Source organism: Episyrphus balteatus, chromosome 1 (assembly GCF_945859705.1).
Source record: "Episyrphus balteatus chromosome 1, idEpiBalt1.1, whole genome shotgun sequence".
Taxonomy (NCBI): Eukaryota; Metazoa; Arthropoda; class Insecta; order Diptera; family Syrphidae; genus Episyrphus; species Episyrphus balteatus.
The window spans coordinates 58,819,602-58,845,912 of record NC_079134.1 but is presented as its reverse complement, the minus strand read 5'-3'; positions in this window follow the sequence as shown (position 1 = coordinate 58,845,912).

The window sequence follows — 26,311 nt, the reverse complement described above, 5'->3', positions numbered from 1 at the left end:
TTCGCCTGATAAATTTTGAATGCATTTGTTATAATAATTGACTATCCCTAGATACGGGTTCTGGTGCATTTAAGACAGCCTCTATCTTATTTTTGCTAGGTTTTATACCTTCAGAGTTAATACTGTAACCTAAATATTCAATACTATCATTTAAAAACTCACATTTGCTTAGGTTTACCTTCACATTGAACTCAAGAAGTCTGTCTAACACCGACAAAAGATTTTGCATGCAATCTTCTCTATCCTTACCACCAACCAGTATGTCATCAAAATATACGTGAACCATCTTAAGTCCCTTCAAAATTTCATTAATTATACCAGAAAAAATCTGAGGAGCTGTTTTCAAACCGAAAACAAGCCTAGTGAATTGGAACAACCCAATGTGTGTGTTGACTGTCATCAATTCTTGTGACCTTTCTGTTAAAGCTACCTGCAAATATGCACCTGGCAAATCCAACTTACAAAAATACTTCCAGCCAGCCAACCCTGCTAAAATATCATCAATTCTTGGTATCACTGTATGCTCCATCTCTATAAATCTATTCACCGTCTTCTTGCAATTAACACACAACCTGATTGACCCATCACCTTTATTAACAATTACTACCGGACTTGCCCATCTACTCCTCTTTACTGGTATTAACACACCTTCCTTACACAACCTATCAATCTCTTCTTTAACTTTATCTCTTAATCCAAAAGGAACGGTATAAGCTTTAGCAAAAATTGGGTAAGCGTTATCAACAAGATCAATTTCTGCTTTAAATTGCTTGATGACTGACTCATTGCTTTTAGAAAATATTTTCTCATATTTACTAAGAATATTTTGTGGAATCCCACCATAAGTTTCAACGCTACATGCCATTCCACATTTTGCAACAAAAAATTGTCTCCAATCTGGGTATAAAACTTCCATCCAATTTCTTCCAAATAAAGCCCTAAAAACATGCTGACTTTTAATAATAATCAAATCAAGATCATGCACTACTTGATTCATTTTAACATGCACAATAATTTTCCCAGCCACAACAATGTTATCACCTGATAATACCTTCAAATCCATGTTTTCATTTAATAATTCGCAATGTTTGAAATATTTTAAGTAATCGGATTTGTGACACACAGAAACACAAGCACCCGTATCGATTTCCATTTCAAACAAAAAATTTTCAACAGATATCTTCATTACTAAAGGCCTTTTGCCACCAAATTGCATAGAATTTAAATATAATAAACCAAAAGAATTTATTTCACAATCATCTAAATTATTTACATTATTTGAATATCTATTTTTCTTCTTAAAACAATACTTAGCATAGTGTCCAATTTTTCCACAATAAAAGCATTTAACACTTTTTCTATTGCTGCTTTTATCCCGCGAACCATGTGCTGATATCTGCTGATGTTGCTGCTTAATATGCCTTTGACCATAAGTCAGAGGTGAATTTCTTCTCTCTCCATGATGCGTAGAACCAGACCTATTTGCACTTGGTCGGTTGTTGTTGTTGTTGTTTCGTCGATGCTGATTTGATACATAATTAATATGAGTAGGGAGTACCTCTCATTATATCAATATTGTTGTTGCTCATTTCCATACACAGAGCAATTTCTGATGCTTTGTCTAATGTTTTTAGACTCGTTTCATTTAAGAGTATATTTTGAATTTTTGAATCACTTAGACCACACACAAATTGTATTAACAGTGCCCAATCCAAAAATGAGTTAAATTCGCACTCATTTGCCATTTGTTTCAATTCAACAATGTAGTCACTTATATTTTCACTTTGGTTCTGCTGTCTCTTAAAAAAATTTAAAGCTTTCAACTAAACTGTTCTTTTTAGGCGCGAAATGTAGTTTTAAATTTTCAATTAACTTTGCGTACGTAAAGTCAGTCTCAAATTTTGGCGCAATTAATGATAGAAGGATTTTATATAAATCTGGACCACCAAGGCTTACGAGAAATGACACTTTTTCTGAATCGGTTGTTACTTTATTTAACGAAAGTAAATGATCTAATCTCCGTTCATATAAATTGAAATCTTCACCCAATGTGAAACATTCAATTGTGCCCATAAAAAGTTTTTGAGCTTCCGTCGTCATTTTGCCACAAATTATTTTATTATAGTTCACTTTTATTAGAATTATAAAAAATATCGTCTTAAAATATTAACTTTTTAATTACAACCACGCGCACCAAATTAATTTTCCTCGTCGCCACTGAAATGTCTTTACTTAGGAAGAACAAATGAAATGAACGGCTTGAGATCTCGGCTTAGACTAAATTATATTTATTGATAAAAATGCTTAAAACTAACATGAGCTTACATACTAACTAAATTTAAGAGAAAGAAAGTGAGAGTGTTTTATGTAATTAGAATAAGTACATACATACATATATCTCAAGCTCCCTTAAAATTCTGAAACGGCTATTTGTGTCGAGTAAGAGCCTTAGCTAACGTTGAGGTTGGCGTAATATTTTTTCAGATTTTAGTCCAATTCGGAATACTTCCGATCATTGTTTTAGTATTTTGACGTCGAACTACATCACCGTTAAATTTCGCAAAACTTCTTATGCAATCTCAAAACGCCGGCCGTATTTTATCGTCTTAAGTATATTTACTTTGTAATTATGTTGGTGGTGATGACCTTTTAGTATATGATATTATGTTATGAAAGACCTGAAGCCCGTTTCATAACATAATATCATATTTACTTTGTTTTCAAAAATAATATTTTTCTCAAAGACATTGGAAATAGATATTTTTTATAAATTATTTCTATCTTCGTGACCTTCTTTAATATATAATATTAACTCCTATGTGGGCTTTAGGTCAAATTCGTTTATCCTAATTTTTCTTCGACGTTTCGGTTGTGATTACAACCTTCTTCAGGAATCTATAATAAATATTCTTAGTCTAAAATATAATAATTAAAAAGAAAATAAAAATCTATACTTACGATGTTAAGCTTAAAAAGTATAAGATCTTTAAAATCTTTAATTTTATCTGGATTGGTTTTTTTTTTGTAATAGTTTAAAATTCAATTAATGAAGTCTTGATAAAGACGTTTCTATCAATCGAAATTTTAAAATAATGAAATCTAAATTTCACATTTGATAAGAAATTCAAAATTTTGAACTTCTAATCAAAAAAATGATCTTCAAAATTCAAGTCAAATATACCTAAATATTTAGCCTAAAATATTTCTATGCACAAACTGACTATAGATATTGCTCAACCCTTCGCAATCAGATCTCCTATTAACCGTATTATCTGTATTTAAAATATGTAACATTTCTAGTAACATGCGTTTGCTATAGTGTTTTTCTGTCTGTATAATATCAACGTTATTGAAATCTGGTCTATGTCCTTCATCTATGCAATGCAAAGCTAATGCTGTCTTATGTGAATGTCCGCTATTAATATCTGATCTATGACCAGCTAAACGATTTTTAAGTTTTTGCATAGACGTTCCTACATAAACGGAAGGACAATTAATTATTCCATTACCTAAGCATTTTATCTTGTAGACAATATTTGATTTTTCATTTATTAAGTTCACCTTTTAAATTCGAAAACAATGAACTTCTTAGGATATTTGCCGATTTGAAAGCTATACGAACATTATCTTTATTTCTTATTGGAGCATTTAACATTCTATTGGAAAGATTAGGAATGTATACAATACAATACAAACATATCCCTAAAAAATATGCAATAATGCGATTTGGGATGATTGTTTTTAAAACAAAATACTATTTTTTCGGGTAGGTATATTGCGGAAATTACAAATCAATTACAAATAGAAAGATACATTCAGTTTAATTCGAAAGGCCCTGTGGATATTCTTCAATGGTGGTGTGAAAATAAAGGCCAATTCAAAAACCGTTATGAAGCACATAAAATCTTGAATTGTAATCCCGCAACATCAAAAGCATCAGAACGAGCATTTTCACAGGCTGGAAATATAATTACAGAAAAACGATCGAGGTTGAACCCAGAAACTGTAAATAATTTGATGATTGCGAATTCAAACTTAAAGATAAATCCAATATATAAATATTTTTTTTTTTTTTCATAAATACAAGTGTCATAATTTTTAACTTAATTTAATTTATTCAATTTTTTGTATCTAGCATTAAGTTTTATTTAATTTTTCTTTTTTTTCTGTATTTAATTTAATTTTATTATAATATGTTTTTCTTCATTTCATTATCTTGTCCAATTAATTAATTTAAATAAAACAAATGTAACTTGCTTTTGTGTACCAAACTGATTCTCTTTTATTTATGCTACAAGAAAAACCACCCTCGAACACTATGAACATTTCCTTTCCAGTTCGAGTAATTTCGATCACATTGATCATAAACATTTTGTTCACGATCATTTTACTCGATTATACTCGAAAAGAAAAATGATCGTTTGAACTCGTTTGAAATGTAGGATTACTTACGAGTCGTCATACTCCTAAACAGGAAAGCTCGAACATATTTGAGTTGTGTTTATTCTGTTTGTTCGAGATCCTTTTTTTTTCGAGTAAGTACTCGATGTTCGTAAACAATACTCGACTCGTTTGGTTCTCTGGTACATACATTACACAGGTCTACAAGGTTTTTGGTGCCGAGACTATGATATACTTTTCTATAGGTTTTCGGTGTGCTGAATTCGAATCTGAAGACAGAAATATCCTATCAGCTCCCGTTTTTTAAATATTACTCTTAGAAGATGTTAAAAAACTACTTTTGAGGTTATGTTTTTGTGTGAAGAAATTTTTTTTAAATAAAAATTATAACGGTTTCTATAAGAACTATATTCCTTCTTTCAAGATCTTTTTAAATCTTTTCGACATCTTTTTTATTTTTCGAGATATCGTCAGTTTTTTTGATTATTGTAATGTATCAAACAGATATCACGTTTTCATCTCCTTCTTGATAAAAACACACTTATTCATTTTAAGATATCTCCGACAGTAAAAAAGATATTGCAAAGATTTAAACAGGTCTTGAAAGAAGGAAAATAGTTCTTATAGAAACCGTTATGATTTATATTTTTAAAAAATTCTTCAAATTAAGGCATAACATCAAAAGTGGTAAAAAAACGTTTTTTTTACATTTTCTAAAGGTAATATTTCCAAAACGGGAGCTGATAGGATATTTTTGACTTCAGATTCGAGTTCAACACACCCAAAACCTTCAGAAAAGTATATTTTGGTTCATGTGGGGAAGATCTTGTTAACTTCAAAATAAGTCAAAAAACGATTTTTTCGAACTTTCTAACGGTAATATTTCAAAAACGGGAGCTGATAGGATATTCGATATCGAGTTCAGCACATCAAAAACTTATAGAAAAGTGTATCATAGTCTCGGCACCAAAACAAAAATTAAATTTTGTAGACCAGTGTTATTGATTTGTCTCGCAAAATGTGTCTTCTTATTTTTAATAAGCTATTATTAAATTACTAACTAACTAACTATTTTATCTACTAAGTTGAACATTTTACCTAAAAAAAAACAAAGCGCCTTTCAAATATTGTATATTTTCAAAACAATTTTTTTTTTTTTTTTGTTCAAAGCATTACCGAAAATATTGTTGGAAATGACGAAAAAAAATACTGTAAAAGTTTCAGCCCTTTATGTTAACATTTAGTACCGCCGCATCGCAAATTTCTATTTCCCATACGATTTGTATGGGAAAGATTGTGTGTAGCCCAGGGAAATTAGTAATTTAAATCGCATTTTTCGCGGGACAAAATTTTTTTCATGGAATGTGTTCGGGTGGTTGTCCTTATCATAAAAGTCAATTTGTTGGGATAATTGGAGGTTGGGAACAGCCGCCATCTTGGAAAAGAGATTGGTATCGTTTTTATTGAATAGCTCCATTGTTATTCATTTTAACAAAAAATGACAAAGGTAAGACTTATTAACAATAAAATATCTAATAAATGATATACAAAACAATTCCGTGAGTTGATTAAATAAAATTTTATAGTTGGTCAAAGTGCGGGTTTGTATCGCAAAGTTGGGACAAAATGACATTTTTTCATATATCTGACGAACTTTTGATTTGTTTGGATAATTCTTCAAGAATGAATTGTAGTACTTATAATTACCTATAAAATGAGCCCACAATCGTTATTGTCACCATCGTATTGTAGAAGTAATCTAACTCCGAAACTCTCCATGTACTAGTCAAAAGTAAGAAAAAAGCTGTTTTTCTGCTAGTAGGCCGAGAAAATTTTGGGAGTAGAGGTATAACCAAAATATAAGTACGCAGTTTTGCAGCCATACGCTTGTTAATGTCGATTTCAAAGGTCTGACAACTCTAATTTTGTGCTTTATACGGTTTTTGGGGGGCTAAATAACGTAAGTTTTCCAGTTAATGTGAATGGGCTAAATTTATACTATTTGAAATTATAAATATACAAGCTGATGTTCTATTTTATTTTTCCTAAATCTGAACACCCCAATCTTGAGGATGTGACCAATAGAACTATATATAAGCCGTTTATACGATTATGTTTTAGAAGCTTTTTTTGTTTCGATTTTTGTTTGTTTATTTGAATTGAAAAGCCTGATATGGTTAGTTAAAAAAGCTTATATCGTGAGTTCTATTAACCCCATAGCCGAGATTGAGGTGTCCAGATTTAGGAAAAATAATAGAACATCAGCTTGTATATTTATAATTTCAAATAGTATAAATTTAGCCCATTCACATTAACTGGAAAACTTACGTTATTTAACCCCCCAAAAACCGTATAAAGCACAAAATTAGAGTTGTCAGACCTTCGAAATCGACATTAACACGCGTATGGCTGCAAAACTGCGTACTTATATTTTGGTTATACCTCTACTCCCAAAATTTTCTCGGCCTACTAGCAGAAAAACAGCTTTTTTCTTACTTTTGACTAGTACATGGAGAGTTTCGGAGTTAGATTACTTCTACAATACGATGGTGAAAATAACGATTGTGGGCTCATTTTATAGGTAATTATAAGTACTACAATTCATTCATGAAGAATTATCCAAACAAATCAAAAGTTCGTCAGATATATGAAAAAATGTCATTTTGTCCCAACTTTGCGATACAAACCCGCACTTTGACCAACTATAAAATTTTATTTAATCAACTCACGGAATTGTTTTGTATATCATTTCTTAGATAATTTTATTGTTAATAAGTCTTACCTTTGTCATTTTTTGTTAAAATGAATAACAATGGAGCTATTCAATAAAAACGATACCAATCTCTTTTCCAAGATGGCGGCTGTTCCCAACCTCCAATTATCCCAACAAATTGACTTTTATGATAAGGACAACCACCCGAACACATTTCATGAAAAAAATTTTGTCCCGCGAAAAATGCGATTTCATGCCCATATTTTGACTAATTTCCCTGAGCTAGTATTTGTGTTTAGAATTTTTTTTGGAATCAGTCTAATGTAGCTATTACCTATATATTTTTCTCAGATTTCTTTTCTATTTTTTCCCGATTTAATTTATTCAAGAATTATGTATCAATTTAGTTTTAGGCTAGGCGCACACATGCGATTTTAGTCGCACGATTATTCAGTCGCAAAAATGGATCACATGCATTTCAATGCCGGTAAACACACATGCTTCTAAAAAATAGCCGCGATTTAACAATTGAAAATTGTCCCATTTTTTTAGCGACGCAATTGTCGCAAATTAAAATGGAACAAATGGACCAGCATAGTTATGCACACACTTGCGACTAAACCCAAAGCGACTAAAAAGTAGCAGTCGCAAAGAGGCCAACTCATGCGCACACATGCGATTTTCAACCACTCGATTTTTTAGACGCAAGAAATGAAACACATTATTTTAAATGAGAGCGCACAGACTTGCGATTTTAAAATCGCAAAGTTAAAAAAAATGGATCCGGTTCTATTTTTCGCGATTTTTTTTTTGCTGCACATAAGGATATATTATATAGAATATAATGCACCTGCCCACACGTGCGACACTTGGAACAATTATTTTAAGTACAATAATGGATATTACTAGAAAGTGTTGTATAGTGGCTCTTTTTTTATAAACGATATTAAATTTAAAAGGACAATTCCATAAAATTCATAAAAATTTAAGAGAAGACCCTCAGAAATTTACCCAGTACTATAGAATGAGTATACAATGCTTTGGTGAAATAATGGTACTCGTGGGGCCTAAAATAAGATACAAACATAATTTTTTTTGAACTTTTAGATTTAGAAGTTAAAGGAAAATAAATGAAATAATTTATTATATTAAATATAATAAAAATAATTCTGAAAAAAAAACAAATAAAGATAGTCATCTAATTGGAGCTATTTGAGGAATCAAAAAATATTATAATTTATACATTGCAAGGAACCTATTTCTATTTCTAATCTGGTAAACAAGCTGTCAAACCCCTACCAAATTTTGAGACATTTATCACTTTACCACTTTTATCAGAGCTTATACCGTTTCATGAATTCACCTTATCATAAAATCCGATCGTAGATACCATTTGTATGAAATTTTCCATTACGAACGGATTTCGTGATTGTTTTCTTTGCGGTCATTTGACCATTAGACTTGAACAGTGAGTATCTCCTGGCTCTTTTGATCTTGAGATGATTCATTTTTTTTATCAAAAAACGGTCAACTTTTTTTCGACCAAACATAATGTTTTTTCTTGCAATAAAAAATAGTCTCGCGATTTTTTAGTCGCAAGTGTGTACACGGTAATTTTATGTTACGACTGCGATTTTTTAGTAGCAACGACTGAAAATCGCATGTGTGCGCCTAGCCTTAAGTAAAATATTATTCTAGGCGCACACATGCGATTTTAGTCGCACGATTATTCAGTCGCAAAAATGGATCACACGCATTTCAATGCCGGTAAACACACATGCTTCTAAAAAATAGCCGCGATTAAAAAATTGAAAATTGTCATATTTTTTTGGCGACGCGATTGTCGCAAATTAAAATGAAACAAATGGACCAGCATAGTTATGCACACACTTGCGACTAAACCGAAAACGACTAAAAAGTAGCAGTCGCAAAGAGACCAAATCATGCGCACACATGCGATTTTCAACCACACGATTTTTTAGACGCAAGAAATGAAACACATTATTTTAAATGAGCGCGCACAGACTTGCGATTTTAAAATCGCAAAGTTTAAAAAAATGGATCCGGTTCTATTTTTCGCGATTTTTTTTTTGCTGCATATAAGGATATGTATATTATACAGAATATAATGCACCTGCTCGCTCGTGCGACACTTGGAACAATTGTTTTAAGTACAATAATGGATATTTTTTTATTATTTTTGTTATTTTTTCTTCGTTATTACTAGAAAGTGTTGTATAGTGGCTCTTTTTTTATAAACGATAGGAAATTTAAAAGGACGATTCCATAAAATTCATAAGAATTGAGGCGCTCAGAACTAAAACGGTGTAACCCACATTTTCAAAAAAATCAAACTGAGTACACAGATCGAACCGCAATAAAACAATTTATAATATAAAAATATATTACCATTAAATTATATTAAATATAGTTAAAATTAGAGCCAAAAACTTTTGTCACTCTAATGGACGCCATTTTGGCTTCGGCGACAAAATTGCCTTAACATTTATAACAAATGTAGTTTCGGAATAGATAAAATATCAAACCTTAGCCCAAAAGTATACCCAACACTCCTAACTAAAAAAAATTACAAACTAAGAATTAAATATTTTTTTATAACTTTTACAAGCCAACATAAAAGAAACCCTGAAAATATGATTTTCTTTAAACTCGTTTTTCTCAAAACGAAATTTTTGGGGTTAGGCCGTTTTGGCGCTGTGTTTAAGAGAAGACCCTCAGAAATTTACCCAGTACTATAAAATGAGTATTCAATGCTTTGGTGAAATAATGGTACTCGTGGGGAATAAAATAAGATACAAACATACACATTGCAGAGAATCTATTTCTATTTCTAATGTGGAAAACAAGCTGTCAAACCCTTACCAAATTTTGACATATTTATCACTTTTACCAGAGCTTACACCGTTTCATGAATTCACCTTATCATAAAATCCGCTCGTAGATACCATTTGTTTGTAAGAAATTTTTCATTACGAACGGATTTCGTGATTGTTATCTTTGCGGTCATTTGACCATTAGATTTGAACAGTGGCTCTTTTGATCTTTATCTTTGAGATGATGCATTTTTTTTTATCGAAAAACGGTCAAATTTTTTTCGACCAAACAAAATGTTTTTTCTTGCAATAAAAAATAGTCGCGCGATTTTTTAATCGCAAGTGTGTGCACGGTAATTTTATGTTGCGACTGCGATTTTTTAGTAGCAACGACTGAAAATCGCATGTGTGTGCCTAGCCTTAGCTATGTTCTTTTGGTCTGAAGTATCTACTGCTAAGTAGTTCTGGTTGTATTCAACTCCATTTCTTCAATAGAAAAAATTTCTTTGAATGGATTCAGGTGCACTAAAAAGTACTTTGCTGAGCCGAAAGGAACACAGCCATTATTTCGCAACATTTTTAGCAAAGGTAAACACAGCAGGGATATAAAGAACACAAGCACAACAAATAACAAATTGAACACTGAACTGAAATTCTCTTCAAATAATGTCAAACTCAAATGGCATTTGCACAGGTTGCTTTGAATTTTTCTTAAGGGTTCATGTTTTTTTAGTTTCGTTATTTTTTGAAAGTTTCTTAAATCGAACCAACTTTATGTGTGAGCAAGAAAGTTCGTGGTTTGTTCGAGTTTCGAGTTTGTTCGAGTTTCTTTTAAGCGAGGTTTTCTTATAAGCGTGTTTCTTATAAGCGATAAATACTGTAATTTTAATAAGGAAAGGGGTTACCATCAAAATCCAAGTTCAGGCCATTAGTTATTGGTTTTTAATGGGAGCGGGTCATAATTCTGCTTGTCAAAATTCTGTGCGACAAAATTCTGTGGGGTCAAAATACTGTAAGACCATAATTCTGTACGTCATTATACTGTAAATACAAAATTCCGTACGTCAAAATACTGTACGAACAAAATACTGACATGCAAAATTCTGTTTTGTAAAATTCTGTACGGCAAAATACTGTATTTTCAATACTGTATTTTTCAAGAAATTTAATTTGATACAATACATTACATTACATATTAATCTAATCCGAAGATAAATCTACGGACTAGACACACACTACAGCTTCGGAAACTAAGTCCATTTGGCTGATACAGCACAAGACATTTATACAACAGAGAGAGACAAAGAATAGAAAGAACAACAGAAACACATATAACACATAACTACGTGGCACAGAGGGGGAGACATCGTTGACAATTGTCTCATGTTATCGCACAGGTGGCTTCAGTTAAGCTGGCGATTTAGAAAAAACTTCAGAGCCGACCGCTGGGTTCGTACCCACGATGTCTGGCTCTGCAGTCATCTATCTTTTCTTCTGTGCCATGGCCACATAATACTAATTTTGAATATAGTTGTGTTGTTTTTTTGACAATAAAGGCGTACTTTTATACAAACATTATTTGGAACCAAGTTACAAAATGGAAATGTTCTTTATTTTCTGATCCAGATAAAATCAATTACTTGATCGATTTTCATAAATTTTTTTAAATGTGGTTCCAAACTTTTGGAGGTTGGTGAGGGTATTATTCATGAAATCAAATTGTGTTTTCATAAAAGAGAGGAAGAGAAATTGAAAAAAGAAAGTAAGAAAGTGTAAACAAAAAACTACTATAATACATTTATAAAATTCAATAAATAGTTTAAGAGGGAAAATTAAGTTAACGAAAAAGAATTAAATAAGTGTAGTTTTGTTTTCTCTCTCCTTTTACAGTTATTCCTAATAAGGTACCTATGTATATTAATCAGCATTAGAAGCTTACCTCTTTATTAAGTTGATCTTTTGGAAAGTCATAATAAAACCTCTATTAAATAAATTTGTATTTCAAAGTTCTGTAAAAATGCGCGCACTTTTTTACATTATCAAAACGATATTTTTTTACAGTATTTTTGCAGAATTTTGATATACAGAATTTTGATATACAGAATTTTGATGTACAGAATTTTGAAATACAGTATTTTGACCAATCAGAATTTTGCTATACAGAATCTTGACTTTCAGAATTTTGTTCGTACAGCATTTTGCACATACAGAATTTTGACATACAGTATTTTGGCATACAGTATTTTGAATACAGAATTTTGCAACATACAGAATTTCGACCCCAACCCGTTTATTTGAAAAAATGTTAGATAGGTATATACATTTTCCACCTAAATGAGGCATTTTAGTTAATCGGAACTTAGTTCACAGCAACTAAATTGCTCATAGTTTGCCAAAAAGAAAAATCCGATCAACAATGAAGAATTGAGGATCGGCTAATGGTTGTGGAGGAAACATTTTGCCTTATTTCGTCTGGGAAAAATGTTTTAAAAAAAAACAATAGTTCCATATAGGTACGTAATCAAAAAGAACACATATCTACAAACTACGATCAAAATTAAATGTTTAACCTTGAGAATTACTAAATCATATACTTGCCCAGTGATCTAGTTATTTTATACACTTCTTACACTTACATTGCGAAATAAAAGTTTCTTGACGTCTAATTTAATTTTTTTTATATTTTAACGTATAATCTACTTTTATATACATTACATACCTACCTCTTCCTATACATTTTTATGTCTATTATAAATAAATATATTTATTTCAATGGCAACAATGCGTAGTGAAAACTGTAACACTTCAATAAATGAATTTGAAGTCAACGTTCATTGTTTGTTAATTAAGCTATTTAATTGATATTGTAATGTTTTTAGTTATCGTAACCCTGAAAACTAACTGTTTGTACATTAAAAATGTCTGCTGCTGATGGGACTCCAATTCTTCCATTAAAATCTTTAAGAGAATTGAATAATTATCTTTACACCCTGAATAAGAATGCTTAAAGAATGAATTGAATTTATGAAATCAAAACATTTCTTATGAGATCTAAAATGCTTTCTCAGGACTTAGATTTAATAAAAGTGTAAGCGGGACATAAACGGCAAAAATAAAATCAACTAGCAACTAACCCTTAAGTGCGAGTGAGAGGACAACATTGAAAACTAGTGAAATGTGCAGAGATCACAAGCGGAAAAAACAGCTAGCCGTGGTGAAAATTGCACTAGTGTGCGGTAAAACACACACACTACTGTATTTTGGTTATTTATGAAATGTATGAAATAATTACTTACAAATTAGAAAATCCAAGTCCTAGCTCCTATAATATGATTCTTATTATTAAGTATCTTTTTAGGATCCTATTGCAAGGCTTTTATTATACGAAATCCAAATAGTTTCTTGTTATAGGAGGTATTAAGAGCTCAGATCTTGTAAGAGTTTTTATAGAAGTACAAAGTAATTAAAACAATATTAACTCCTAAGTGGGCTTGAGGTCAATTTTGTTTATCCTAATATTTATTCATTTCATTTAGTTATACGATTGAATCTTTTACAATGGGCTTGCGCCTATAAAGTTTAGTAAAAGTTAGTTAAGAAAATAATTATTTTAAATTAAATTACAGCATTAGATATTAATTCAAAAAAAAAATTTTATGACAAACCAAGTAGTTTTGAAGTTATTTTTAATAATTTTAATTCAATTTTTATTTTTATTCATAATTCAATTTTAATTTTAATTTTCTGCCAAGTATCTGAATAAGGCCGCATCAAACTGCGAAGTGCCACGAAGTCTTCTCATGTCATATGGTAAACTGTTCCACTGCCTGACAACATTAACAAAAAATTGGCGTTCCGAGTTCCTACAACTAAATCTTAATTGTATAAACAAAAAGGAGCGAGACGAGTTTGTAAATTGTATTTTTTCATAAAGGTATAATGGTTCTTTACTAATTAAAATTTTGTTCAGTGTTTTAAGGGTAAAATACTTGAAATATGCGTAAAGACTACAACCAATGATGCTGTTTGTGTAGCTTGAAACATGGTCATACCGCTTGAGATTGTATACATAACGAACGACATTATTGAATGCTACTGTTAAATTTCTCTTCGATTCTGAGTTATGACTACTTACAACTTGGCAACCATACGTTATAATTGGAAGAATTAATGTTTTTGCTAATCTAAGTCGAATATGTTGAGGAGTAAATTGTTTGGATAGAGAGAGACTTTGTAACGATCCATATACTTTGCCGATAACCGTTCGGATATGATCTTCCCATGTAAGGGTACGGTTGAAAAGTACACCTAGGTTTTTTGCTTTTTCAACATATTCCAACTGTTGGCCGCCAAGATACAAGTTAGGGAAATAGCTGTAATCGATTACATTTTAAGAAATGACTAGACATTTAGATTTGCCTGGGTTGAGATGCAGGTTATTTGCTTTTGACCAATTTAATATACTTTTTAGATCTGCATTTACTCTATCGGCACCATCCTCAATCATACCAAGCTTGCAACTTAGTCTTAGCTGCGCATCGTCAGCATATAAATCCATTGAAGAATATTTCACCTGAGACGGGAGATCATTGATAAAAATGACAAACAGCAATGGACCTAGTATCGATCCCTGCGGAACTCCTGAAAGAAGATTTAAGGGTTGCGATATTTTGTCATCGATAACGACTGCTTGGTTTCTCCCACTAAGGTATGAATAAATCATTTTTGCAGCAGTGTTTGAAAACAGAAATTGTTCCTTTAGTTTTGATATCAGAATTTTGTGGTTGATAGTATCAAAGGCCTTGAAGAAATCCAAAAGCACAAGAAACGATACTAAATCATTATCAATTGCAGTTCTTATATCTTCCGAAACTTTTAATATGGCGGAAATGCAACTGTGATTTTTCCTAAAACCAGATTGTTGAGGGCTTAAAAGCTTTTTTGTGATAAAGAAAGCTGAAATTTGATTGTGAAGTATCTTCTCAAGTACCTTGGACAAAAACGACAAAATTGAAATCGGCCTGAATTCTGGTTGAGATAACCGGGTTGCAGGTTTTTTCAAGACCGGAATCACTTTTGCAGTTTTCCAACGGGATGGAAAATTCGATGTCATGATTATTGTGTTAAAAATATGGGTCAGAGCTGGGAGAATATGCGGTAAGATTATTTTTATAAAAAGTGGATGCATTTCATCAAAGCCCATAGCGTTCGACTTTATTTTGAGAATGGCACTCAAGACATCAGACTCATCCACCCTGTTAAACTCAAAACGATTGACATCATCGGGGTCAACAACCCGAATGTCGTGATTTGTTTCGGCACCGTAATGCGTACCATCCCCAGGGTCAACAACCTGTAAATTTTGGATTCTTGCAAAATCATTATTTAAAGAGTTAGGACATATGTTATTACAGCATGCTTCTTTTTGTCTTCCAACACCTAGTTCTTTAATATTTTTCCACAACGTCTTTGGTGGTAAATTTTTATCAAGACGTTTTGAATATACGCTAGATTTTGCTTCTTTGATTTTTTTACTAGCAATATTTCTCAAGGTACGAAAAACAGAAAGCATTTCAGGGACCCGAAATCGTTTCCAGCGCTTGTATGCTAGATCTCGCTCTTCTATACATTTATAAATTTCTCTAGTAAACCAGGATTTTCGATTCTGAGTAGTTTTTGTTTTAAGGGGTACATGAGTGTTGAACAGTTCTTTTATAGAGCTTTGCAGGAATGAAACTTGGTCTTCCGGTGACGACATAAGATATATTGTTTGCCAGTTAATCTGTGTTATATCGTTTTCTAAACTACTTAAATTAATAGCTTTGAAGTCTCTATATTTGAAGGACAATAATTGATTTAACCGTGGAGTTATTTTAAATGTTGCAAACAACAGATCATGCTTTGAAAACGCAGGGGCATTAAGTTGCGAATACAGGAGAACGTTAGCGGTTTTATTAATTAGAAAAAGATCTAATAATGTTGAGGTGGTATTAGTAAAATGTGTTGGAAGCGAGCTGTTGACTGAAGATAAATTGAAAGTTTTAATTTTGTTTACAAAAGGTTGCGAAGTTTCTCTGTGAAGAAGGTCACAATTGAAATCACCACATAAAATAACTTCACTATATACACATGAAAAACGCTCCGCATAAAACTTTTCAAAGTCAACATATCGATTAGGACGGTAAGCAACCCCCAAAAGACAATTATTAGCACCATTAGGTATTTCTATAAAGCAGTATTCAATTGGACTAGAGACATCAGATTTAGCAACATGTTTAAAACATATACTGTCACGAATGAACATTGCGCATCCCCAACCAACACGATTTTCCCTATCAACACGCAATATTTGATATCCAGATAAACTATAAACAATAACTTTAATTCCAGCTTGAAACCATGTATCAGATACGCAAATTACATCGATACCTGACCCCACAAACACATTTCTGAATTCATCAATTTTCGCATGTAAGCTTTGAGCATTCATGTGGCAAACCTTAAGGCCACCGCATTGATTGCTCAAAACTTCATTCACAAGATCATTGGCAATTAAGTTTAAGCTTTCAATAGTGGATATTAAAAGCGCTTTCTCTTCCAAACTTGCAGTTGATTTTTTAACGTAGACTCTTCCACTGCGTGTGTAAACACTGGAAAGCTTTTTGACACGTTTGAGTTGAAGAGCTTTCCGCAGAATCGAGTTGTTTGTTGATGTTAAGCTCTCGTTGACATATATTCTGCTGTAGTGCTGTCAGAAGGGATTACAACGTCACGAAGGCAGGTGCTTGTTTTGGTTTCTTTCCAGCGGCGATGAATCGACCCAAGAAGGTTGTTCTTTTCAGTGGGTGTATTAAATTTAATTATAATTGAGGAGTGCAATTTCCCATCTTTAGGTTTTGCTCGAAATATGTTTACGGGCACAGGTTTTGGGGTGCAGTTAACTGACTCACACAATGTGTTGAACAAGTCTTGTAGATCTTCGTCATTCTCATTTGGGATGCCAACCAGGATAGCATCCGATGACATTTTTTCGCGCTCCAAATCATCAACACGCTGAGCAAGTAACAATGTGTTTTTATCTCCTGCAGTTGGTGGTTGAGGTGTCATTTCCAGCTGTTGGACTCGTTTTGACAGATCATCTAATGTTTGGTCGACCATTTCGAAACGTCGTACAAAATCGCTGACAATTTTATCAAGTTTCTCGGTTAAGGGGGGGTTTCCATAGCATTTTAATGGAAGATGGTTGACTAATTGTTGTATAACTTTTGCAGTTTATAAGATAATCTTATGAAACGTACTTTTTTGAAAAGGTAATAAACGTACGAATATTTTTGCATCATTTAAATTTTAGAAACATTTCTTGTGCGATTTTTATATGGGTCGAAAATGATTTTTTTCCTGCAAATTTAGATTGAATCAGAATTGTGGTTGGGGCACCGTTGTTTATAAACTTTTTATTTTTTTTTTTTTTGTTTTATAATGATCAAATGTGTTTTCATGCAACGCGTGAAACAGATTTTTTTTTTTTTTTTTTTTTATTAGAAAAAAAGCTTCGTTAATTTGTTGTAATTTCATGCTTTTTTACTCACTCTTCTTAGAATAACTTTACCGTTTATTAGTGTTTTTAGATGAAACAAAAAGAAAACAATAAAGGGAAATTAGGAGAATCCAATAAAATTTCTAAAATTTAATTTGAAGTTAGTTTGAACGGTTAATTTGAAGGAAAGGTGTCAAAATGCACTTTTTTAGCATTTTGGTCGTGGGGCAAAGCGTGATTATTTTTTAAAATGTTTTTGTATTTTTTAATGAGAAGTTAATAAAGTTGTTCATGCAACCCGTTTGCCAAAAAAAAATATTTTTTTTATTTACACACTAAAAATTTGATTTTAATAAACCAATATTTGCAATCTGTTTTTGAGGAAGGGGCAGTCAAAGCATCCACAATTTATTTTTATTATTTTTTTTCATTATATTTCAAATCAGTTTCAAAAAAAAAATATATATTTTTGCTCACAGTATTTTTAATATAAATTGTTGAAAAAGTGTCTATTTTAGCTTTTTTTACTTTGAAAATTCCATTGATCACGCACACATGCAAATTTAGTTCAAAAGAATGCCACGCATAAGCTGGCGCTAATGAACTCTTTTTTTCTGTTCTTTTCTATTTATTGAAAAAAAACTTGCTCTTGCGCTCTCATTTTCTCGTTATATTTTGTTTTTGTTTTTTGTGTTTACATAATATGTACTTTTTTTTTTTGTTTCCTATTTCCTCACTCAGGCAGGCAGAAATCATTCATGAAATTATGAAGATGCTGCAGAGAGTAGGTAGATAGTAGATATTTTTTGCAAGATCATTATCTTTTGTTTTCAAAAAGGGTTGTTTTGTTCTTGTTGACTCTTGGGTTTTTTCTAACAATTCATTTCGTGTTTATAATATCGCACCCGCGGTTGCGAGTTGACACTTTTGGGTTTTTTTTTTTTGGTGTCAGCGAAATTCTTTGCATTGTGTAATATTCACATCGCTCGTGCGGGGATATAGGTAAAGGATTAGATATGTGGTATGCATTTGTTTGTGTGTAAAAATGTGTATTGACATTTGACATGTGCTTGTGCACAATGATTGATTTCTATATTTAGGTTGATTTCTGGGTTGTATTGTTTATTATACTACACTCGCGCGTGCGTGCGGGGTTATATAATATAAATATATCGTTTTGTTTTTCATAGTCTTTGTTTATATGTTGCGGATTCGGTTTTTTTTGTAGGTTTGTAGGTATAATAGTTATATTTTCGCGGGGGAATGTGTAAAGGGTTATATAAGTGTATTTGTGGTTAGAATGCACCTGATGGTATTTATAGAAATAGTTTTGAATAGGTGAAGATGCTCAGTATGTTTCCTTAGCAAAAACAAAGTTTTTAAAATTACACCTACTGAGGAAACAAGCAAAAAAGTAGCTAATGCCTATCTGAATTTATAAATAAAATATCAGTTTGAAAAAATAGATCATTTTTTTTTCAAAGTGTTGAGATTGAAAATTATTTTTGAAAACTTCCCTAAACTTTGATTACATAATTGAAAAATTAATTTCAAGGTTTAAAAAAAAGTAACTTATAAGTTATTAATGCTGCCTTATTTTTGTTTCCTAATAATGTAGTAAATAAAAAACAAAATCGATTCAGTTACGAACTGAGTTCATTACATTGCTGACTTTAAAAAAAATCTTTATTAAAAAGGTGTTGAAAGTAAATTGGATTGATATCGAGTCCATCCTCAAACAACATACACATAAGCACCTAAACATTCTATATACCTATTGTAAGTAGTGCGAGACAAAAAATTTATCAACGAAGAACAACTCAAAAGTGAGCAAGAACCTGAAAATCAATCCTTCTGCGCATCTACTCATATTTTTATACAAACTACACAAAGGATACTGTCAAGTATATTATATCAATGCACCCACATAACAAATCCTCTACCTGCTTCTCCGCTGAACAACTATAATTATTATTATAATGCAAAAAATTTCTCTGATACACAAAAAAGTCAAATGCCATCCACAACAGCAACATGGAAACAAGTTTCTTTTTCATTTCAAAAATAAATAGATATACACTCCAGAAATCTTTCATGAAAATATTGAATTTCAAACCAGTTTTCGACCACAAACACCATATCTATATAAAGATCTATGTATACCTACATCCACTTGCATGTCACCCCGCAAGCGTGAGTGCGATGGCGATCTCACAAAGAGACAATGAATGAAAACCCATAACCAACATCCTGAGAGTAAAAAACCAGAGAATTCGATGGCGAGAGAGCGAAACACATTCACTAATACACACAAATGCTTTTACATGAGATTTGACTTTGCTGAAAAAGGGAACCCAGTCTTAACCTACGATTTTCTTTCAATATCAGTTCTCTTAATCCCTTGATTTGTTGTTCAATCTTGAATTCAAATTGTTTGAAACTTTCATTGCTTGACACATTTTTCACAGGTGTAATCGTTTGTTGTTGTGATGCCATGGCCCCTCGTGTAGAATGTTTCTTGTCCACAGGTGGTGACATTTGGGTTTGTTGGATTTCAAGAGAATTGATTTAATTGGACTAAGAAAGTGAAATTGATTGAAACTTCTTCAAAAAATAAATGACCACAACTTGTGACACTTTTGCAGCACTTTTAAAGTTTTATTTATTTAAAACTTAAGGAAAAAACTCAAAAAATAAATTGCACTATGAAACTTCGTGTGTCTAGTTTGTCATAGTTGCCAACTTATCTGTATTCGACGTTTCGGTTGTGATTACAACCTTCTTCAGGAATCTATAATAAATATTCTTAGTCTAAAAATAATAATTAAAAATAAAATAAAAATCTATAGGTACTTACAATGTTAAGCTCAAAAAAGTTTAAGATCTTTAAAATCTTAAATTTTATCTGGATTGGTTTTTTTAGTTTTGTAATATTTCAAAATTCAATTAATGAAGTCTTAAAAAAGACGTTTCAATCAATCGAAATTTTAAAATAATGAAATCTAAATTTCACATTTGATAAGAAATTCAAAATTTCGAACTTCTAATCAAAAATGATCTTCAAAATTCAAGTCACATATACCTAAATATTTAGCCTAAAATATTTCTATGCACAAACTGACTATAAATATTGCTCAACCCTTCGCAATCAGATCTCCTATTAACCGTATTATTTGTATTTAAAATATGTAACATTTCTACTAACATTCGTTTGCTGTAGTGTTTTTCTGTCTGCATAATATCGTAGTTATTGAAATCTGGTCTATGTGCTTCATCTATGCAATGCAAAGCCAATGCTGTCTTATGTGAATGTCCGCTATTTATATCTGATCTATGACCAGCTAAACGATTTTTAAGGTTTTGCATAGACGTTCCTACATAAACGGAAGGACAATTAGTTTTTCCATCACCTAAGCATTTTATCTTATAGACAATATTTGATTTTTCATTTTTATTAAGTTCACCTTTTAAATTCGAAAACAATGAACTTCTTAGGATATTTGCCGATTTGAAAGCTATACGTACATTATCTTTATTTCTTATTGGAGCATTTAACATTCTATTGGAAAGATTAGGAATGTATACAATACTTTTGTATGAAAATGGAGTAACATTTGTCACTGAATTTCTCTGAACCAATGGATTGAAATATTGATTCCGTAATGTTCTTATTATATTTAAAGGAAATTAATTGGAAAGTAAAGTATCCATAATTATTTGTATGTTTTTTTGACGAAAGACAATGCCACTGATATCTAAAACTCTATTAACAAAATTTTTTGCTGTATTGATAATAACTTGTTTAGGCTGTTTAGAATTAAAATTAATAAGACGACCCGAAGATGTTGGTTTTTTGTACCAATCAAATATAAGCCTATTATTTCTTCTTATTACTAACACATCTAGATATGGAAGTTTTCCATTATTTTCAAACTCAACTGTAAACTGAATTTTCGGATGAAACGAGTTTAAAGCAGTAAGAGTTGAATCAACATGATAAGATTTTAGGATGATAAAAATATCATCAACATATTTTGTAATTATTTTAGGCTTATAAGGAATTTTTTCAAAAACATTATCTAATAATGCTTCCATTACAATATCTGCTAATATTGGAGAAGCTGGACTTCCCATCGGAACTCCTTGTTTTTGTTGATAAAAAATTTTATCAAATTCTAAATAATTATTATCTATAACACAAAATCGTAGGATTTCTAAAAATTTTAATTTTGGAATTCTTGTATGATCTTTAATTTTATCAAAACTTTTTTCAACCAATTCTAGAACCAATGGGATAGGAATGTTAGTAAATAACGAAACAACGTCAAAAGAAACAAGAATATTATCTTGTTCTAAAATGATTGGTGAAATAGTTGAAATAAACGATGATGCGTTCATCCGAAAATTCAGTTTACAGTTCGTCGCCTCAATAAAATAATGTCGTATGTTACATTCGGCTACTTTTGGGAAAACGCAATTAAAGTTCAGATTTTTTTTTTCTCGAAAACTGTACGGTGAATTTTTTAAAAAATATCTTGACATATACAGAAAATATTTGTCTATTGAATTATGGTAGAATTATTTCAATATTCCAATCCAGAAAAAAATAATAGTCATTTTTCTCCAATATGCCGATGTCGTATGTTACGTTTTCACAGAAACTATTTGTTAGCCAAACACATACGACAAATTGATGACACATACGACAAAAATAAGCAAAGTTTTATTCGACACTTGTTTACGACATACGACAAATAGATGTCAAATTCAATGCGAAAAACAAATAACTAACGTTAATTTATTAACTTTTTAAAATCATATTGGCTCTTGGTAATAACCCGAGTTTAGCAAATTTCGATTTTAACAAAAACATCAATGGTGAAATAACATACCTGCATCTATGTAACTTCTAAACAATTGGTTTAGAAGCAGTTCACCTATAAAATGATAGAACTTTTTTAATTTGGAAGTGAAATCCTAACTAGCACAACAGCTTCTATAAATTGAAATCTCACAGGATCTACTCTCTTTACAGCTTGTATTGAGCTTGCTTCTGAACTTAACTGCTTATAGAAGTTCGGACTTGTTTAAAAACTTCTAATAAGTTGTTTAAATACTGTTAAAGAAACTTAAACGAAAAAGAACTTGTTTTTCGGATAAGCCTGTTTAATGAATTTATAGAAGCTTTACGAGTAGAAGCAGAAATTACCAAGTTTTGTATTTGATTTTTGGTTTTGATATTAAATAAGCTAGCTCGGACACTTTTTGGTTTTGACATTGAATAATTTAGCTCGGACATTTTTTTGCTATTTGAACTGATTAAGTTTTTGATTTCATAAATGAATATACTACGATGGCCGAGTGGGTAGAGTGATGGACTACCACCAAGCAGATACGAAGTTCGATTCCTGGGTGTGGTAAAAAAATTATATACTTTTAAAATTATTATTAATAGATATACTAAAAACTAATGGAATGCGTTATACATATATAATAGGTGTGTTTTTTATTACCACCGGTCTTAAGTGGACAAAAAAAACGCCTCGGGGCTTAACCTGAAATCTTGGCATCACTGTATATTGAATGTTCCGAAAACAGCTGACACAACAAAAATTTAGAGTTGTCATATTTTTGGCTTTCGTCCTTTTCTTGTAATTTTCATGTATGTTTTACAAAGAGATACAATAATGTATGCTAGCAAAACTATTTTAATACATTTTGTCCTTCCAAACGTCAGTTTTCACGTTTTTAAACAAATTCTAAACAATTTATAAAAAAGTTTCTTTGGTAGCACAGATTTAAAACTCTTCAAAAAGTTAAGCCCAGAGAAATCTCCGGGCTAAACAACTAAGCCCAAGGGGCTAAGGTGTTGTTGTATTTAACATGTAAATTGCTTAGCCCAGACTGCGTTTTTTTTTTGTCTAGTTAAGACCGGTTGTAATAAAAAACACACCTAATATCAGGTCAAAAGATAAAATTCATGATTTAAAACCAGTTAAAAAGGAATTCTTTTTTGTTTTTGTAGTTGTTTTTTTAATTTCGATAAGACATGTATTAAAGAGCTATACAAGCTTTTCCGAAGCTATCTGTCAAACCTCAAAGCTTCTGTAGAGCTTCGGTAAAGCTTCGTTTAAGATCCTTATAGAGGGTCAAACTTGTATAACGTTCTCCTTTTTCCATGCCCAACAACCTTACTAAAGTTTAAAAGAAGCTGAAATGTAGCTTTTGTAATACCTTAACCGAAGCTGAAATGTTAGTTGGGATGTATGTTTTATTTTTTGTTAAAATCGAGGTTTCGCTAAATTCGGGTAGGTATATTACTATGGGTTATTGACTTCACAAAAAATTCTTTCCTAAAGATAAAATCACATAAATAGAAACAAAAAATAATAGGTACATTATTTTTAAAGCAATTTTAGAATTAATGAGATCACAGTTTACTAAATTTAAGTTAGGGGGACTTTTCACGAGTCGATTTTTCACGTGCGGTGAAGCTTTTCGACCCGTGTGAACGTAAGTCGCAAGCGACTAAAGTGACAATCCCCATAGAAAAATCCTAGTCGACCGACATATCGTGGGGCTAAAATCGACTCGTGAAAAGTCGGCATTACTATTCAAGTTGAATTAAAATTATTATTACAGTTTTAAGGCTTGGCCACACCGGAGGGTACGCGGTAGAGGTACGGGTAACGGTACGGGTACTTGTATGGAAAAAATTCCAAACTGACACATCAACGTTCGGGTGTGGAATTTTTTTTATACAAATATCGTTGCCGCTACCGCATGTACCCTTCGGTGTGACCAAGCCTTAAAGGCTTGGCCACACCGAAGGGTACGCGGTAGCGGTACGGGTACTTGTATGAAAAAAATTCCAAACTGATACATCAACGTTCAGATGTGGAATTTTTTTCATAAAATTACCCGTACCGCTACCGCATGTACCCTCCGGTGTGGCCAAGCCTTTAAGATAGCACGATAAAAGCTTCATACAAATTTCGTAGGGCCAAGTTTTCATTGTCACTGGATATGAAACATTGGGGGAATCTATAGGATCGGCATCAAAGAATTCATCTTCCAATATTTCGTTACGTATGCTAAATTAATAAAATCATTATGCATTTTGTATGCATAAAATAGAGCATAAAGGTTCTCGGATAAACTTGGTGCAGGTCGACTCGTCCGACCTGCTCGACATCTTGATTGCAACTGAAATTACACTCGTCAGTGTATTTCCTTATGGGACATAAGACAAACGTTTACTGAAATTCCAGTAAAATATTGTTGTATGTGTTGCAAATACAGCACATACGACTATTATTTACCGAACGAAGAGAAACATAGATTTGTATGAAAAAATTGTAGTATGTGATAATTTTTGTCGTATGTGCACGTTTTCTGTGCACTTACGACAAAAAGCTACTGAAAATGTTTGTAAACCTACACATACGACAAAATGCATAGCGATTATCTCGGAAACAGATACAGATATCGAAAAACGGATTTCACAGAATGAAGGAGAAAAAATCAATTAGCAAAACTGCATTCAAATCTCAAAACCTCAATTTTGCACATACGACAATATTTTATTGAGGCGACGAGTTGAGTTTGAAAATAATGGAAAACTTCCATATCTAGATGTGTTAGTAATAAGAAGAAATAATAGGCTTATATTTGATTGGTACAAAAAACCAACATCTTCGGGTCGTCTTATTAATTTTAATTCTAAACAGCCTAAACAAGTTATTAGGTGTGTTTTTTATTACCACCGGTCTTAACTGGACAAAAAAAACGCCTCGCGGCTTAACCTGAAATCTTGGCAGCACTGCATATTGAATGTTTCGAAAACAACAAAAATTTAGAGTTGTCGTATTTTCGCTTTCGGGTTTTTCTTGTATTTTTCTTGTTTATTTTACAAAGAGACACAAAAATGTATGCTACTTAAACTAGTTAGATACATTTTGTTATTCCAAAAGTGAGTTTTCACGTTTTTAAACAAATTCTAAACAATTTTGAAAAAAATAGTTTGGTAGCACAGATTTAAAACTGTTCAAAAAGTTAAGCCCAGAGAAATCTCCGGGCTAAACAAGTAAGCCCACGGGGCTAAGGTGTTGTTGTATTTAACATGTAAATTGCTTAGCCCCGACTGCGTTTTATTTGTCCAGTTAAGCCCGGTGGTAATAAAAAAGACACCTATTATCAATATAGCAAAAAATTTTGTTAATAGAGTTTTAGATATCAGTGACATTAGGTGTGTTTTTTATTACAACCAGTCTTAACTAGGCAAAAAAAACGCAGTCTGGGCTAAGCAATTTACATGTTAAATACAACAACACCTTAGCCCCTTGGGCTTAGTTGTTTAGCCCGGAGATTTCTCTGGGCTTAACTTTTTGAAGAGTTTTAAATCTGTGCTACCAAACTAACTTTTTCATAAATTGTTTAGAATTTGTTTAAAAACGTGAAAACTCACGTTTGGAAGGACAAAATGTATTAAAATAGTTTTGATAGCATACATTTTTGTATCTCTTTGTAAAACATACATGAAAAATACAAGAAAATGACGAAAGCGAAAAATATAACAACTCTAAATTTTTGTTGTGTCTGCTGTTTTCGGAACATTCAATATGCAGTGCTGCCAAGATTTAAGGTTAAGCCCCGAGGCGTTTTTTTTGTCCAGTTAAGACCGTTGGTAATAAAAAACACACCTATTGTCTTTCGTCAAGAAAACATACAAATAATTATGGATACTTTACTTTCCAATTAATTTCCTTTAAATATAATAAGAACATTACTGAATCAATATTTCAATCCATTGGTTCAGAGAAATTC